This window comes from Topomyia yanbarensis, chromosome 2, assembly GCF_030247195.1.
Source record: "Topomyia yanbarensis strain Yona2022 chromosome 2, ASM3024719v1, whole genome shotgun sequence".
NCBI classification, from domain to species: domain Eukaryota; kingdom Metazoa; phylum Arthropoda; class Insecta; order Diptera; family Culicidae; genus Topomyia; species Topomyia yanbarensis.
This window is the reverse complement of record NC_080671.1, coordinates 287,072,508-287,087,802: the sequence shown is the minus strand read 5'-3', so window position 1 is coordinate 287,087,802 and position 15,295 is coordinate 287,072,508.

Genomic DNA, 15,295 nt, shown 5'->3' with positions numbered 1-15,295 from the left:
ACAGTGCATGGCCTTCGGGCAGTGCAGACGAACTTTTGGAAAGACCTGGGGTCTCAAACCTAAATACATCTATTGGATTTACACGACAATTGTACGTCCAATACTGTCATACGGATGCCTTGTGTGGTGGCAGAGGGAAGAGGTGGTGACAGTCCAGTCAAAGCTAAACCATCTGCAAAGAATGGCGCTCATGGCGTTGACTGGTGCTTTCACCACGACTCCGACTGCTGCTCTTGAGGCACTTCTAAATATCAAACCATTACACATACACCTCAAGAAGCACTATCATGTGCATACAGACTGCAGGTTACTGGGATTTGGAACAGTAATCATGTTGATCTTGCTACCAGTCATACACGATTGTGGTCACAAATGGTTACATGGGGTGAAGATATTCTTGCTCCCAGCGATATTACACTCACTTGTAGTTTTCCTTACAGGACATTCCATGTGAAGATTCCCTCTCGAGAGGAGTGGTTGTCTGGCTTTATGGAAAGACAACAAACGCAAGTGGTCTGTTACACTGACGGTTCTCTAATGGAGGGATGTGTTGGTGCTGGTGTCTACTGTCGTGAAATGAGATTGGAACAATCTCACTCACTAGGTAGATACTGTACTGTATTCCAATCGGAATCTTTGCGATTATGTGCGGGGTGCAGTCGGCCCTTCAACTGAGTTTGTCCGGCAGAGTTATAAACTTCTGCTCCGATAGTCAGGCTGCAATCAAGCCCCTTAGCTCAGACAAATCCTGGTCCAAGCTAGTGATCGCGTGCCGAACCCAAATCGAAGAACTAAGCATTGTCAACACTATCTACCTTGACTGGGTGCCCGGACATTGCGGTATTACTGGAAATGAATGGGCTGACGAATTGGCCAGGGCAGGTTCAGCGATTGACTTCGTTGGTCCTGAGCCCGCGCTGCCAATTTTAACAAGTTGGATAAGGGAAAAATACGGTCCTGGGCTTCGTCCGAGAACCGCATTTATTGAAGAAATCTACAAACGTGTCGCCAAACAAAGGCGTTTCTAGAACAACCATGCCCAGTGGTTTCGAAAAATCTCTTACATTTTTCGAAGCTCCACTGCGGCATGCTGACCAGGGCTTTAACCGGCCACTGCAAACTCAATTATCACATGGCAACTATTCAGCGTGCTGAGTCTTTCTCATGTGATCTTTGTAAATCCGACTACGGAACCTCATATCATCTGATATGCAACTATCCAGCGGTAGCGCAATTGCGATTTCGAGTCTTCAGCCGTCCTTATATAGACGAAATCATGTTTGGACGACTGAAACTCAGAGACATACTAAAGTTTCTTATCCAATGTGGTAAATTCGCAGGCAAGTTGAACTACTTGTAAGTTTAACTTACCTGTTGTTAATTTTTGTTTTGTGCTGTTATTTTTCCCACCCTTCCAATTCTACTTCCCCACACCGCCCTGTCCTTTCCTTCCGCTCAGGAAATGATTAAAACACACGGCAAGGCATAAATCCCCGACTAAATACGGGGAACGTGCCATTTGAGCCAATATATTCTGATTCCTGATTCCAGATACTTATGAGGTATTATATTCGCATACCTCGCAGAGCGTTTCAACACTAGTTTGATACTTTCATAGCTCGCAGGGCGCTATCAGATTCTCTCGGACGATAGTCGTATGTTCCAATCGCTCACAGAGCGCTTCGACGCGCTCTGAGGCGCTAATATGATAACAAAACTCGCAGGGCGCTAGTATGATATTCCGATAGCTCGTAGGGTGCTCTTATACTCGCAGGGGCACTAGTTTGACATTTTCAAAGCTCGCAGGGCGCTCCGAGCCCTTATGATATCCACATAGCTTATGATGATGATATCTTATGATATCCACGTAGCTCTAAGATTCTCTCTGGCGCCAGTATAATATTCCCGTAGCTGACAGGGCGCTCCCCAACTCGCTAGGGCATTAATCTGACATTCGCATAGTTCGTAGGGCACTGCCAAATTCTGTGGAGTGCCAGTATCATATTCCAATAGCTCGGAGAGTGCTTCCATATTCGCTAGGGCCCCAGTATGATATATAGTATCATAGCTCGCAGGGCGCTCTCAATCTCTCTAGGGCGCTTATATGACACTATGGGGCACTAGTATGATATTCACAAAGCTCGTAGGGCGCTCTCAGAATCTCTCGAGCGCCAGCGTGATATTCCTCGCAGGGCGCTCTCAGACTCTCTAGAGTATTTTGATATTCTCATCGTTCACAGGGCGCTCTCAGATTCTCTCTGGCGCCAGTATGTATTCCCATAGCTCCCAGGGTGCCCCCAAACTCTCTAGGGCGGTAGTCCGATATTCTCATTGCTCGCAGGGCGCTCTCAGATTCTCTCGTGCGCCAGTTCGATGTTCCCATAGCTTGCAGGCCACTCTCAAACTCACTAGGGCGCTAGTCTGATTATCTCTTTGTTTGCAGAGCGCTCACAAATTCTCTGGAGCGCTAGAATAATATTTCCATAGTTTGCAGGGCACTCTCAGATTCAGATATTCCCATAGCTCGTAGGGCACTCCAAAACCTAGTGAGCGCTAGTTTGATATTCTCATAGCTCGCAGGGCGCTCTCAAGCTCTCTAGTGCGCTCTCAGATTCTCTCGAGCGCCAGCATTATGGTCCCATAGCTGGTAGGGCACTCTCGAGCCCACTAGGGGCTAGTTTGATATTCTCATTGTTCGTAGGGTGCTCGGACTCTCTGGAGTGCTAGTATGATACTCCCATAGCTCAAACTCTCTAGTCTGATATTCTCATAGCTCACAAGGCGCTTTCAAACTCTCTAGGGCGCTAGTATGCCTGAAGCGCGGCGCTCTCAGATTTTCTCGAGCGCCAGCATGATATTCCCATAGCTCCCAGGGCGCTCACAAACTCTCTAGGGTAGTCTGATATTCTCATCGTTCGCATGGCGCTCTCAGATTCTCTCTGGCGACAGTATATTGTTGCCATAGCTCGCAGGACGCTCTCAAACTCTCTAGGGCGTTAGTGCGATATTCTCTTAGTTTGCCTGGCGCTCACGAATTCTCTGGAGCGCTAGCATAATACTTCCATAGTTTGCAGGGTACTGTATGGGGAGTTAGTATGGAATTCCTATAGCTCGCAGGGTGCTCTCAGATTCTGTCGAGCGCCAGTATAATAGTCTCATAGCTCGCAGGGTGCTCCCAAACTCTTTAGGGCGGTAGTCAAATATTCTCGTAGTTCGCACGGTGCTAACAGATTTTTTGGGCATTAGTCTAATATTCTTTTAGTTTGTATGACGCTCACAAATTCTCTGGAGCGCTAGCATAACATTTCCATAGTTTCCAGGGTACTCCCAAATTCTCTCGTGCGCTAGTACGATGTTCCCATAGATCGCAGAGCACTTTCAAACTCACTAGGGCGCTAGTTTGATATTCTCATAGCTCGCACACGGGGCGCTAGAATGATATTCGCATAGCTCGCAGCCAGCATATCATGCTGGCGCTCTCGGATTCTCTCGAGCGCCAGCATGATATTCCCATAGCTCGTAGGGCACTCTTGAACTCACTAGTGGCTAGACCGATATTCTCATTGTTCGTAGGGCATTTTCAGACTCTCTGGGGCACTAGTATGATATTCCTATAGCACGGAGAGCGCTTCCATGCTCGCTAGGGCGCTAGTATAATATTCTCATAGCTCGCAGGGCGATCTCAACTTTCTAAGGCGCTGTATGTCTATGGGGCGCTAGTACGACATTCACATAGCTCGCGAGGCGCTCTCAGATTCTCTCGAGCACCAGCATGATATTCCCATAGTTCGCAGGGCGTACTCAAACTCTCTAGGGTAGTCTGATTTTCTCATCTATCGCAGGGTGCTCTCAGATTTTTTCTGAAGCCAGTTTAATGTTCCCTTAGCTCGTCGGGCGCTCCCAAACTCTCTAGGGCGCTAGTCTGATATTCTATTAGTTCGCAGGGCGCACTCAGGTTCTCTGGGACGCTAGTCAATATTCCCATAGATCGCAGGGCACTTGCCTGATATTCATATAGTTCACAGGGCGCTCACAGATTCTCTAGGGCACCATAGCTCGCAGAGCACTCTCAAGCTCACTAGGGTGCTAGTCTGATATTTTCATAGCCCACAGGACAATCCCAGATTCTATGGGGTATGATATTCCCATAGCTCGGAGAGTGCTTCGATACTCGCTGGGGCCCAGTATGGTATTATCGTAGCTCACAGGGCGCTCTGAAGCTGTCTAGGGCGCTAGTGTGACTATGTGGTGCTAATCTGATATACACATTGCTCGCAGAACACTCCCTGATTCTCTGGAGCGCCAGCATGATATTCCCTATAGATCGCAGGACGCTCGCAAACTCTCTAGGGTAGTCCGATATTTTCATAGTTCGCAGGGCGCTCTCAGATTTTCTGGGGCGCTAGTATGATATTCCCATAGCTCGCAGCGCTCTCAGGTTCTCTTGAGTACCAGCAAGACATTTCCATAGCGTACAGGACGCTCTCAAACTCTCTAGGGTAATCTGATATTCTGATCGTTCACAGGGCGCAGATTCTTTCTGAAGCTAGTATGATGTTCCCATAGCTCACCGGACGTTCTGAAACTCTCTAGGGCGCTAGTTTAATAATATTTTAACTTGCAGGATCATAACAAATTCTCTGGGGTGCTAATCTAAAATTCCCATAGTTTGCAGGGCGCTCTCGGATTTTCTAGGGCGCCAGCATGATATTTAAATAGTACGCAGGGCACTCTCAAACTCACTATGGCGCTAGTCTGATATTCTCGTAGTTCGTAGGGTGCTCTCTGGGGCGATAGTATGATATTCCCATAGCTCGGCGAGCGCTTTCACACTCGCTGGGGTGCTTCTCATAGCTCGCAGGGCGTAGAGGTGTGCGCCGATGCATTTTTAATCGGCGGTGGCGTAAGCGACATATTTGGCCGGCGGCGGCGGCGTCACGCCGTTGGACCCTATCGTCGGCGGCGCGCCGGCGTGTGTCGGCGTGACGAATATTGACGCCTATGTAACTAAAAGAAATTCTTGGCAGTACAATTTCTTTCCCAAATTTTCGGTTTCTCTTGTAACAGACTTTGCAGCACATACAAACAGATGTTACAGTTTGAAGAAAATTCTAAAAAAATCATCGCATACGATGTACTAGCGACATCTTTTTTTCAACTGAAGCTCCAAAAGTGCACACCCTGTTTGCCAAATGCAAGATAATAAATAAAAGGTGGAACTATTTTTACAGTTGTAAAATTTGAAGAACGAAATCGAATGTCGATGTCGCATACTACGACTTCGCATGAAATAATGATTGCAATGGACCAATTTGAAGAATGCAGAGTAAGGACTGTATTTCAATGACCCATAATAATTAATTATTGTCCTATATTTGGGAAATTAGGCAACGGTAAAACAGTTTTTGTTTTGTTTGAGGAAATTAATTCTTGTTGTCGTTTCATTGTTTTTTGTTTCTATTTAGTCTTCTTCACCGTCGCTCTTTTAGAATCCCGCATTACTGCGCAGAAATGTCACTTTTAATGATCGTGTAAGGATACCTTTCAATGTAGACACATTACTTTATATTCCAGGCTGACGTTTACTTCTACTTCTCGTAAGCACAAAATCGCCGTGATGATAAGGCATACGATTCCGTGGCACTACATTTTCTTTCAACGTAAGAGCACTTCTATCTTGAGTGCAAAGTATGCTCGATGTTTTGGAATCCTATAGATCTACACTCTGACGAAACCTAAACATACAGTTACTATCATTCATAATAATTCCACGACTTGATGTTTTAGCTCCTGTGGGGTTGAAACTGATCACTAAATAAGCTTGATTGAAAATGGTCTGAGCGTACCTCTAGTTTTCCAGCAGTTCCGGGAACCAACAAATTCCAATCCATTGCGTACATCTAGTTAGATTCAATGCACCGAATCAATTACTAACATCCTATTATGTGCTTACTCACCGATCGGCATCGAGTTGTAACTTAAGAACTGATTGTGAACAACTCCCGCCTAGGGCACTTTGACAAGAATGAATTTCAAATTTCCGGCCCATTTTGTTTGTTTTGGTTTGCATGAGATTAAAAAGACGGTAACGTTTTCAGGTAGGTGCGGAAACTAAGTAACGCATTTAGCTCTGTGTCAAATTCTCTTCACTAACGCCACGCTCGCTGATATGGCGCTTTTTTGTAATTTAAATCGACCTTTTTTTCCACGAGTGATGAAAATTCATCTCATGTCACGTCTTATTTGTCTGTGATACCGGGTTGATGCAACTGTCACTGAAAATCTTTCCTTAGTGGGGCTAGATCACACAATGAATAATTTATAGCCCGTTTCATCTGCAGATAGACTTTCGTGCACATTTTTAAAGCAGCAAAATAATTACTCTCACGTTAAACTGCATGGGGGACAGCAAATAAACAAACCGAACATTTTATGTGCAATCCTGGAGAGGGCGTTAAATATTGTTTTTGTTAGCCACAGCAACAACCAAACTATGGTAGATGCGGTGTGAGCATTATTTCGTGTGACAAAATTATCTTATGAGACCAGAAATCTTACTCTCTTTTTTACAATGGAGAAGACGTTTACGTACTAACCCAGTACACGTGCTATTAGTAGGTGTCGAAGCTACCACACGGGGTGTACTGGGGGCGAGTCGGGCTCGAATGGTGACGCTACCATTAATACCGACTAAATTCATTGGGCTCCGCCATCGTACCCCCCAGGGACTACCTCTCGGTATTACTTCTGGGGGGATGGCTGTACTTGATGTACTCATTCACTCTCGCTCACGCGTTCATACGTCCTGTATGAGGCTTACTTGGGTGCTCTCTCTATCGCACCTTGATTCACTCTCAAACACTCCACATGAGGCTGACTTTTGTGCTCACCTTTTTCGTTCCTTGCGAGGCTGACTTTTGTGCTCGCCTCTACCATACCATGTGAGGCTGACTTGGATGCTCACCCTATCACCTGGTTCACTCTCGATCGTACCACTCTATTATACCCCTGTCACTCCCCCTGACATCCCATGTGGGACATTTTTCATAGGCCCCACTTCTGACATACCATGCGAGGCTGACTTGTGTGCTCACCTTTCTCATTCCTTGCTAGCTTACTTTTGTGCTAGCCTCTACCGTACCATGTGAGGCTGACTTTTGTGCTCACCCTTAACATACCGTGTGAGACTGACTTGGATGCTCACCCTTTCACTCCTCTGCCACGCCACGAGGCATCGATAGCTAAGTCCCAACATACTACGCTACGACCCTCCCGTCTTGGCATGAAGCAGTCCACATATACGCCTATACACTCACTCTTCTGCCTTGCTTCGGGGTGGCTGGGTTTACCCTTGCGCGGTTGCCAGTCGCTGCGCCAAACCTGCCTCAGCATGGACAGACCATTCACTCACTTTTTTGCTCTCGGCCTTTTTCGCTCCAACTAACCAATCACTAGTTAGCCGTGCCCGTCGTCTGTTGCTCGGGTCGCCAAATTACCTGTAGCCTACAGGCAATCTGGGTGGTAGCAGTCGAGACTGCATTCCACTTCTCCACCGATTGACACATCCGCTGGATAAGGGTATCAGGGGTTGTTTTTTTTTTTTTTTTTTTTTTTACAATGGAGAAGACCTTTATGTCCTAGCCCAGTACACGTGCTAACGGTAGAGTCCAATCTACCACACGGGGTGCACTGGGGGCGTGTCGGACTCGAATGGTGACCAGCCATTAATACCGACCAAACTCCATTGGGCTCCGCCATCATTCCTCCCAGGAACTACCTCTCGGTATTACTTCTGGGGGGATGGCTGTACTATATGTACTCATTCACTCTCACTCACGCGATCATACATCCTGTATGAGGCTTACTTGGGTGCTCTCTCAATCACACTTTGATTCACTCTCACACACTCCCACATGAGGCTGACTTTTGTGCTCACCTTTTACGTTCCATGCGAGGCTGACTTGTGTGCTCGCCTTACTCATTCCTTGCTAGGCTTACTTTTGTGCTCGCCCTACCCATCCATGTGAGGCTGACTTGGGTGCTCACCCTATCACCTAATTCACTCTCAATCGTGCCACTCTATTGTACCTTTGTCACTCCCTCTGGCATCCCATGTGGGACATTTTTCTTAGGCCCCACTTCTGACATACCATGCGAGGCTGACTTTTGTGCTCACCTTTTTCATTCCTTGATAGGCTGACTTTTGTGCTAGCCTCTACCAACCTGTGAGGCTGACTTTTATGCTCACCCTTAACATGCAGTGTGAGACTGACTTGGATGCTCACCCTTTCACTCCTCTGCCACGCCATGAGGCATCGATAGCTTAGTTCCAACATACTACGCTACGACCCTCCCGTCTTGGCATGAGGCAGTCCACTTATACGCCTATACACTCACTCTTCTGTCTTGCTTCGGGGTGGCTGGGTTTACCCCTTACGCGGTTGCCATTCGCTGCGCCAACCTACCTCGGCATGAACAGACCATTCACTCTCTTATTTTGCGCTTGGCCTTTTTCGCTCCAACTAACCAATCACTAGTTAGCCGTGCCCGCCGTCTGTTGCTCGGTTCGCCAGATTACCTGTAGCCTACTGGCAATCTGGATGGTAGCAGCCGAGACTGCGTTCCACTTCTCCACCGTTTGACACATCCGCTGAATAAGGGTATCCGGGGTTGTGTCCCAGCCACAGACGTCAAGCATTGCTCTTCTTTCGACGTCGAATCGATGACATACGAACAGTATGTGCTCGGCAGTTTCATCTACACCTGGGCAGTCCGGGCAGACTGGGACCTCCGCGTGTCCGAACCTGTGGAGGTACTGACGGAAACAGCCATGGCCTGACAGGAATTGTGTCAGGTGGAAGTGAACTTCCCCATGGGGTCTTCCCACCCAGCTCGATATGCTAGGTATCAGCCGGTGGGTCCACCTACCTTTCGAGGAGTTGTCCCACTCACGCTGCCATCTGGCGACCGAGGTCACCCTGGTGCGCTCGCGGGCTCCCCTATTTCCACGTAGCTCAAAGCACTCCTCATCTTCCCGAATGACCAGCCCGACTGGCATCATGCTCGCTATCACGCAGGATGCATCGTGTGATACCGTGCGGTAGGCAGATATCACTCTGAGGCACATCACGCGGTAGGTGCTCTCCAGTTTCTGTAGGTAACTGGTTACCCTCAGTGCTCTTGACCATGACGGGCCGCCGTACCTGAGGATAGATACGGCAACGCCTGCCAGTAACCTACGTCTACTGGCGCACACCTTTGAGCTGTTGGACATCATTCTCGATAGTGCCGCAACAGCAGTCGACGCTCTCTTGCACGTATAGTCGACATGGCTGCCGAAGTTCAGCTTGTCGTCTATAATGACTCCGAGAGACTTCAGACTTCGCTGTGAAGTGATCGCGACTTCTCCCACATGGATAACTGCATGTTGTGCCGACTTGCGGTTGTTGACGATAACTACCTCCGTCTTATGATGAGCGAGCTCCAGGCCTCTCACGCTCATCCATTCCTCCACCGTGCTAATCGCGTGTTCTGCGGTTAGTTCTACCTCAGGAATTGACTCCCCGTAGACCTCCAAGGTTACGTCGTCGGCAAAGCCGACGATCTTGACCCCAGGAGGGAACTTCAGTCTCAGAACCCCGTCATACATGAGGTTCCATAGCACCGGGCCTAGGATCGAGCCCTGCGGGACTCCGGCGGTAATCGGAACCCTTTTCTGACCGGCATCGGTCTCGTATAGCAGTACGCGGTTTTGGAAGTAACTTTCCAGGATCCGGTACAGACCCACCGGTAGGCTAAGCCGGTGTAACGAGAGCGCGATGGCATCCCAGCTTGCGCTGTTGAATGCATTCTTCACGTCAAGTGTCACTAACGCACAGTATCGAATACCTCGCCTTTTTCGTTGGATCGCTATCTCGGCAGTATTTATCACTGAGTTGAGAGCGTCCACTGTGGACTTACCCTTCCGAAAGCCAAACTGGTTGCTTGACAGACCGTCCGTACCTTCCGCGTACGGGGTGAGCCTGTTGAGGATGATCCTCTCAAGCAGTTTGCCAGTCGTGTCTATCAGACAGATTGGTCTGTACGCCGATGGGTCGCCTGGCGGCTTCCCGGGCTTCGGCAACAGCACCAGTTTCTGCCTTTTCCATCTATCGGGGAAACGGCACTCGTCAAGGCATCTCTGCATAGCTAGCCTGAACATGTTCGGGTTCGCTATGATCGCTGCCTTGAGAGCGTTGTTCGGGACTCCATCCGGCCCTGGAGCTTTGTTCATTGCTAGGGATTTAGCCACTGCGAGTAGTTCTTCGTTCGTCACTGGAGCCACCATTTCGACCGTGCCCGCACTGTCTCGTAGTGCAGGTGGCCAGGGGCTTGTGGCTCGAGACGGCAAGAGTACTTCGATAATCGTTGCCAACCGGTCCGGAGACCGTTCTGGGGGTGAGGAGCCCCCTTTGGTCTTGGCCATCACAATCCGGTAGGCGTCACCCCACGGATTCGCGTTGGCACTCTCACACAGGTTGTCGAAACACGCTCTCTTGCTGCTTTTAATAGCCTTGTTAAGGGCTAATTTCGCAGCTCGAAACACTTCACGGCGGTTCTCTCTTGCATCCTCGGTGCGAGCTCTTTGCATCCTACGTCTAGCTCTGAGACAGGCTGATCGTAGAGCTGCAATCTCGGCACTCCACCAGTATACCGGGCATCTACCGTTTCTTGGCAGTGTTTTTCTCGGCATGGTGGCGTCGCACGCGCGTGATAGAACAGCTACCAGCGCATCCCCGCTTAGACTGTCGGTGTTGGCCTCCAGTCCCAGGGCCGCGGTGAAAGCTTCGCTGTCGAAGTGATTGGACTTCCACCCGCGTACCTGACAGGGATCTCCCGCCCTCGGATGCTGCACACCATAGTTGATCTTAAAGCGGATTGCTAGATGATCGCTATGGGTGTAGCCTTCGTCTACCCTCCATTCCATGCCTGGAGCCAGACTCGGGCTGGCAAAGGTCAAATCAATCCACGCCTCCACTCCGTTTCTACGGAATGTACTAGCGGAGCCATCATTAGCTAGCACAGTATCGAGTTTCGCAAACGCTTCCATTAGCGCTTGACCCCTGCTATTTGTACAGCGGCTGCCCCACTCCACTGCCCAAGCGTTGAAGTCTCCCGCTATTACTACCGGTTTCCGGCCCACGAGGTCCGACGAGAGCCTGTCGATCATCTGGTAGAACTGTTCTATTGGCCACCTTGGTGGGGCGTAGCAGCTGCAATAGAACACACCATTGATCTTGGCAATCGCCACACCCTCGGCGGAGGGGTGCATTACCTCTTGAACCGGGAACTTTCCCGTTGTACAGATTGCCACCATTCCAGACCCGTCCGACACCCAATTGCAGTTGCCGGCAGGGATGCTGTACGGGTCTGATAAGAGGGCGACATCTGTCCTCGACTCCGAGACCGACTGCCACAGCAGCTGCTGGGCTGCTGCACAATGGTTAAGATTTACCTGTGTGACTCTCACGGCTTCTTCTTATTTACCTCACCGAAGGGACACGAAGGTCCGCCTATAGCATGTTTATGGGCTTGCTTCTTAGCGGTGCAGATAAGGCACTTATATGCCTTAGTGCACCCCCGCTCTTTATGCCCCTCCTCGCCGCATCGACGACATAGCTTGCTCCTGTCTAGGCCTTTGCATTCGTAAGCTTTATGGCCGGATTCTAGGCACCGATAGCACCTGTCCACTGAAGGCGGCTGGGGTATACTAATAGGGCATACCGACCAGCCGATCTTCAGCTTCCCTTTCTCGGTTACCTTTTTGGCATCCGCATTCAGTAGCCTGAGGTAGGCTACCTGGGTGCCAGAGGGTCCGTCCCTCAGTCGCACAGAGGCCCGCTCGATTGTGACGCCGCATTGCTCCTTGACGGCTGCGACGACGTCTTAGCGCTTGGCCCCTGCTATTTGTACAGCGGCTGCTCCACTCCACGGCCCAAGCGTTAAAGTATCCCGCTATGACTACCGATTTCCGGCCCACTAGGTCTGACAAGAGCCTGTCGATCATCAGGTTGAACTGTTCTATGGGCCACCTTGGTGGAGCGTAGCAGCTGCAATAGAACACACAATTGATCTTAGCAATCGCAACACCCTCGGCGGAGGAGTGTATTACCTCTTGAACCGGGAACCGTTTCGTTGTACAGATTGCCACTATTCCAGACCCGTCCGACATCCAATTGCCGTTGCCGGCAGGGATGCGGTACGGGTCTGATAGGAGGGCGACATCTGTCCTTGACTCCAAGACCGACTGCCACAGCAGCTGTTGGGCTGCTGCACAATGGTTAAGATTTAGCTGTGTAACGTTCACGGCTTCTTCTTATTTGCCTCACCGAAGGGACACGAAGGTCCGCCCATAGCATGATTACGGGCTTGCTTCTTAGCGGTGCAGATAATGCACTTGTGCGCCTTAGTGCAACCCCGCTCCTTATGCCCCTCCTCGCCGCAGTGACGACATAGTTTGCTCCTGTCTATGCCCTTGCACTCGTAGGATTTATGGCTGGACTCAAGGCACCGATAGCACCTATCCACTTAAGGCGGCTGGGGTATGCTAATTGGCATACCGAACAGCCGATCTTCAGTGTACCTTTCTCGGTTACCTTTTTGGCATCCGCCTTCAGTAGCCTGAGGTAGGCTACTTGGGTGCCAGAGGGTCCCCTACTAAAACGAACAGAGGCCCGCTCGATTGTCACGTCGCATTGCTCCTTGACGGCTGCGACGACATCTTCTGCGGTCGTGAACTCGTCCAGATGCTTGCACTGGAGAGTCATTTCCGCCCCTAGCGACCTGACCTGGGCGCCTTCACCAAGGACCTCTTGGGCCAAGGCCTTGTACACCGCACTAGATTGTGCGTCTCGCTTCAGCACCAGAAGCATTTCTCCCGTGTTGGTGCGTCTCACGCTACGCAAGTTTTGCCCAAGGGCCGAGAGGCTTTCGGCCGCCTTCATCGACTTTAAAACATCGGCGTATTAGTCCTTGTCGGTTTTTAACCACAAGGCCTCGCCTATGTCCTTGGCCTTCTTCGCGGGCCGCGGTACCTCCGGTATCGATGCCGGCTTCTTCTTGGTTACCAGCCTGTAGGGGTTTACGCCCCCCTGCCCCGGTTGCGCCGGGTTGCTGGCACCATCACTCTGCCCAGCGGGGTCACTCTCGCCGTCGCTTACCTCGACCAAACGGCGTTTGGCCTTAACGGTTGCACGCCGTGTGGTGTCGCTTTTTGCACCCTCGCCTGGTGACTTCCTAGGGCGCTTCGCGATCGACGCCGTCTTGCGATTGCCCTTGCCCTTGCCTTTTCCCTTCGAGGGGAACTCGGCCGCCGCTTCGAGCGATATGGCTGCTCCATAGAAGATGAAGGCCACTGTCTGGGTACCTATGTCGACCTTCTCTCTTCCCTCCCTCTTGGAGGCCACTGTCTGGGTTCCTCTGTCGGACTTCTCCCGACATTCCACCCTCTTGTCGTAAGCCTGCTGTTCCTGTCTTGCGACACGAACAGCCTTCCGGAGCAGGCTCTGTTTCAGCTCCTTGCTAATATTTTGTGCTAGTGAACTCGATTATTGCATCGAGCTGCTCCACCACTTTGCGCATCGCGGATAGTGGTCCGTCCAGCGCGTTGGTAGGGCTATTTTCTACCACTGCTGGGGGGTCACTGGTGCTATCAGATGCAGCACTCATCGCTCCACTACTCTCCCCACGGGGGGGGGAGACCTCGCCAAACCACCTCTAGCAAAGGGGTTTGGCACCTCCGTTTGTTTGTTGTTTTTGTTTTTGTTCACTTCCATGTTGATAACCACTAGTTGCACGAGAAAGAAAGGTCGCCACGCCAGAGCTCCGCAGTAACGTGGTAAGGGACGCTTACTGTGGGGGTTGCCCAGGTACCCCACAGGCTCCGTTAACGATCGAGCATCTTTTTCACCCCCTCGATCACTCATCCCTCGGCACGGGTCGCTTCACGCCTTGGAATTAGGGTTATGACCTATCTTGCTTTACGTGGTGACCGCGGCCCAGATCATCACAACCATCCTCATTTACCAGGGCTTTGGACCTGTAGCTCTGGTTCTCAATAGTTCCATGTAAGTTTATTATTACAGACATGCTACTATTGAGATCCGTCATTCGCTAGCGGAGTTTCATCTTACACTCTTTTTTTTACAATGGAGAAGACCTTTACGTCCTAGCCCAGTACACGTGCTATTGGTAGGGTCCAATCTACCGCACGGGGTGCACTGGGGGCGTGTCGGGCTCGAATGGTGACGCTGCCATCGATCCTCCCAGGAACTACCTCTCGGTATTACTTCTGGGGGGATGGCTGTACTTAATGTACTCATTCACTCTCACTCACTCGTTCATACGTCCTGTATGAGGCTTAGTAGGGTGCTCTCTCTATCGCACCTTGATTCACTCTCAAACACTCCCACATGAGGCTGACTTTTGTGCTCACTTTTTTCGTTCCTTGCGAGGCTGACTTGTGTGCTCACCTTACTCATTCCTTGCTAGGCTTACTTTTGTGCTCGCCCCACCCATACCATGTGAGGCTGATTTTGGTGCTCACCCTATCACCTGGTTCACTCTCAATCGTGCCACTCTATTGTACCTCTGTCAATCCCCCTGGCATCCCATGTGGGACATTTTTCTTAGGCCTCACTTCTGACATACCATGCGAGGCTGACTTGTGTGCTCACTTTTTTCATTCCTTGCTAGGCTTACTTTTGTGCTAGCCTCTACCATACCATGTGAGACTGACTTTTGTGCTCACCCTTAACATACCGTGTGAGACTGACTTGGATGCTCACCCTTTCACTCCTCTGCCACGCCATGAGGCATCGATAGCTAAGTCCCAACATACTACGCTACGACCCTCCCGTCTTGGCATGAGGCAGTCCACTTATACGCCTATACACTCACTCTTCTGTCTTGCTTCGGGGTGGCTGGGTTTACCCCTTACGCGGTTGCCAGTCGCTGCGCCAAACCTGCCTGAGCATGAACAGACCATTCACTCCCTTTTTTGCACTTGGCCTTTTTCGCTCCAACTAACCAATCACTAGTTAGCCGTGCCCGTCGTATGTTGCCCGGTTCGCCAGATTACCTGTAGCCTACAGGCAATCTGGGTGGTAGCAGCCTAGACTGCGTTCCACTTCTCCACCGATTGACACATCCGCTGAATAAGGGTATCAGGGGTTGTGTCCCAGCCACAGACGTCAAGCATCTTTCGACGTCGAACCGATGACATACGAACAGTATATGTTCGGCAGTTTCGTCTACA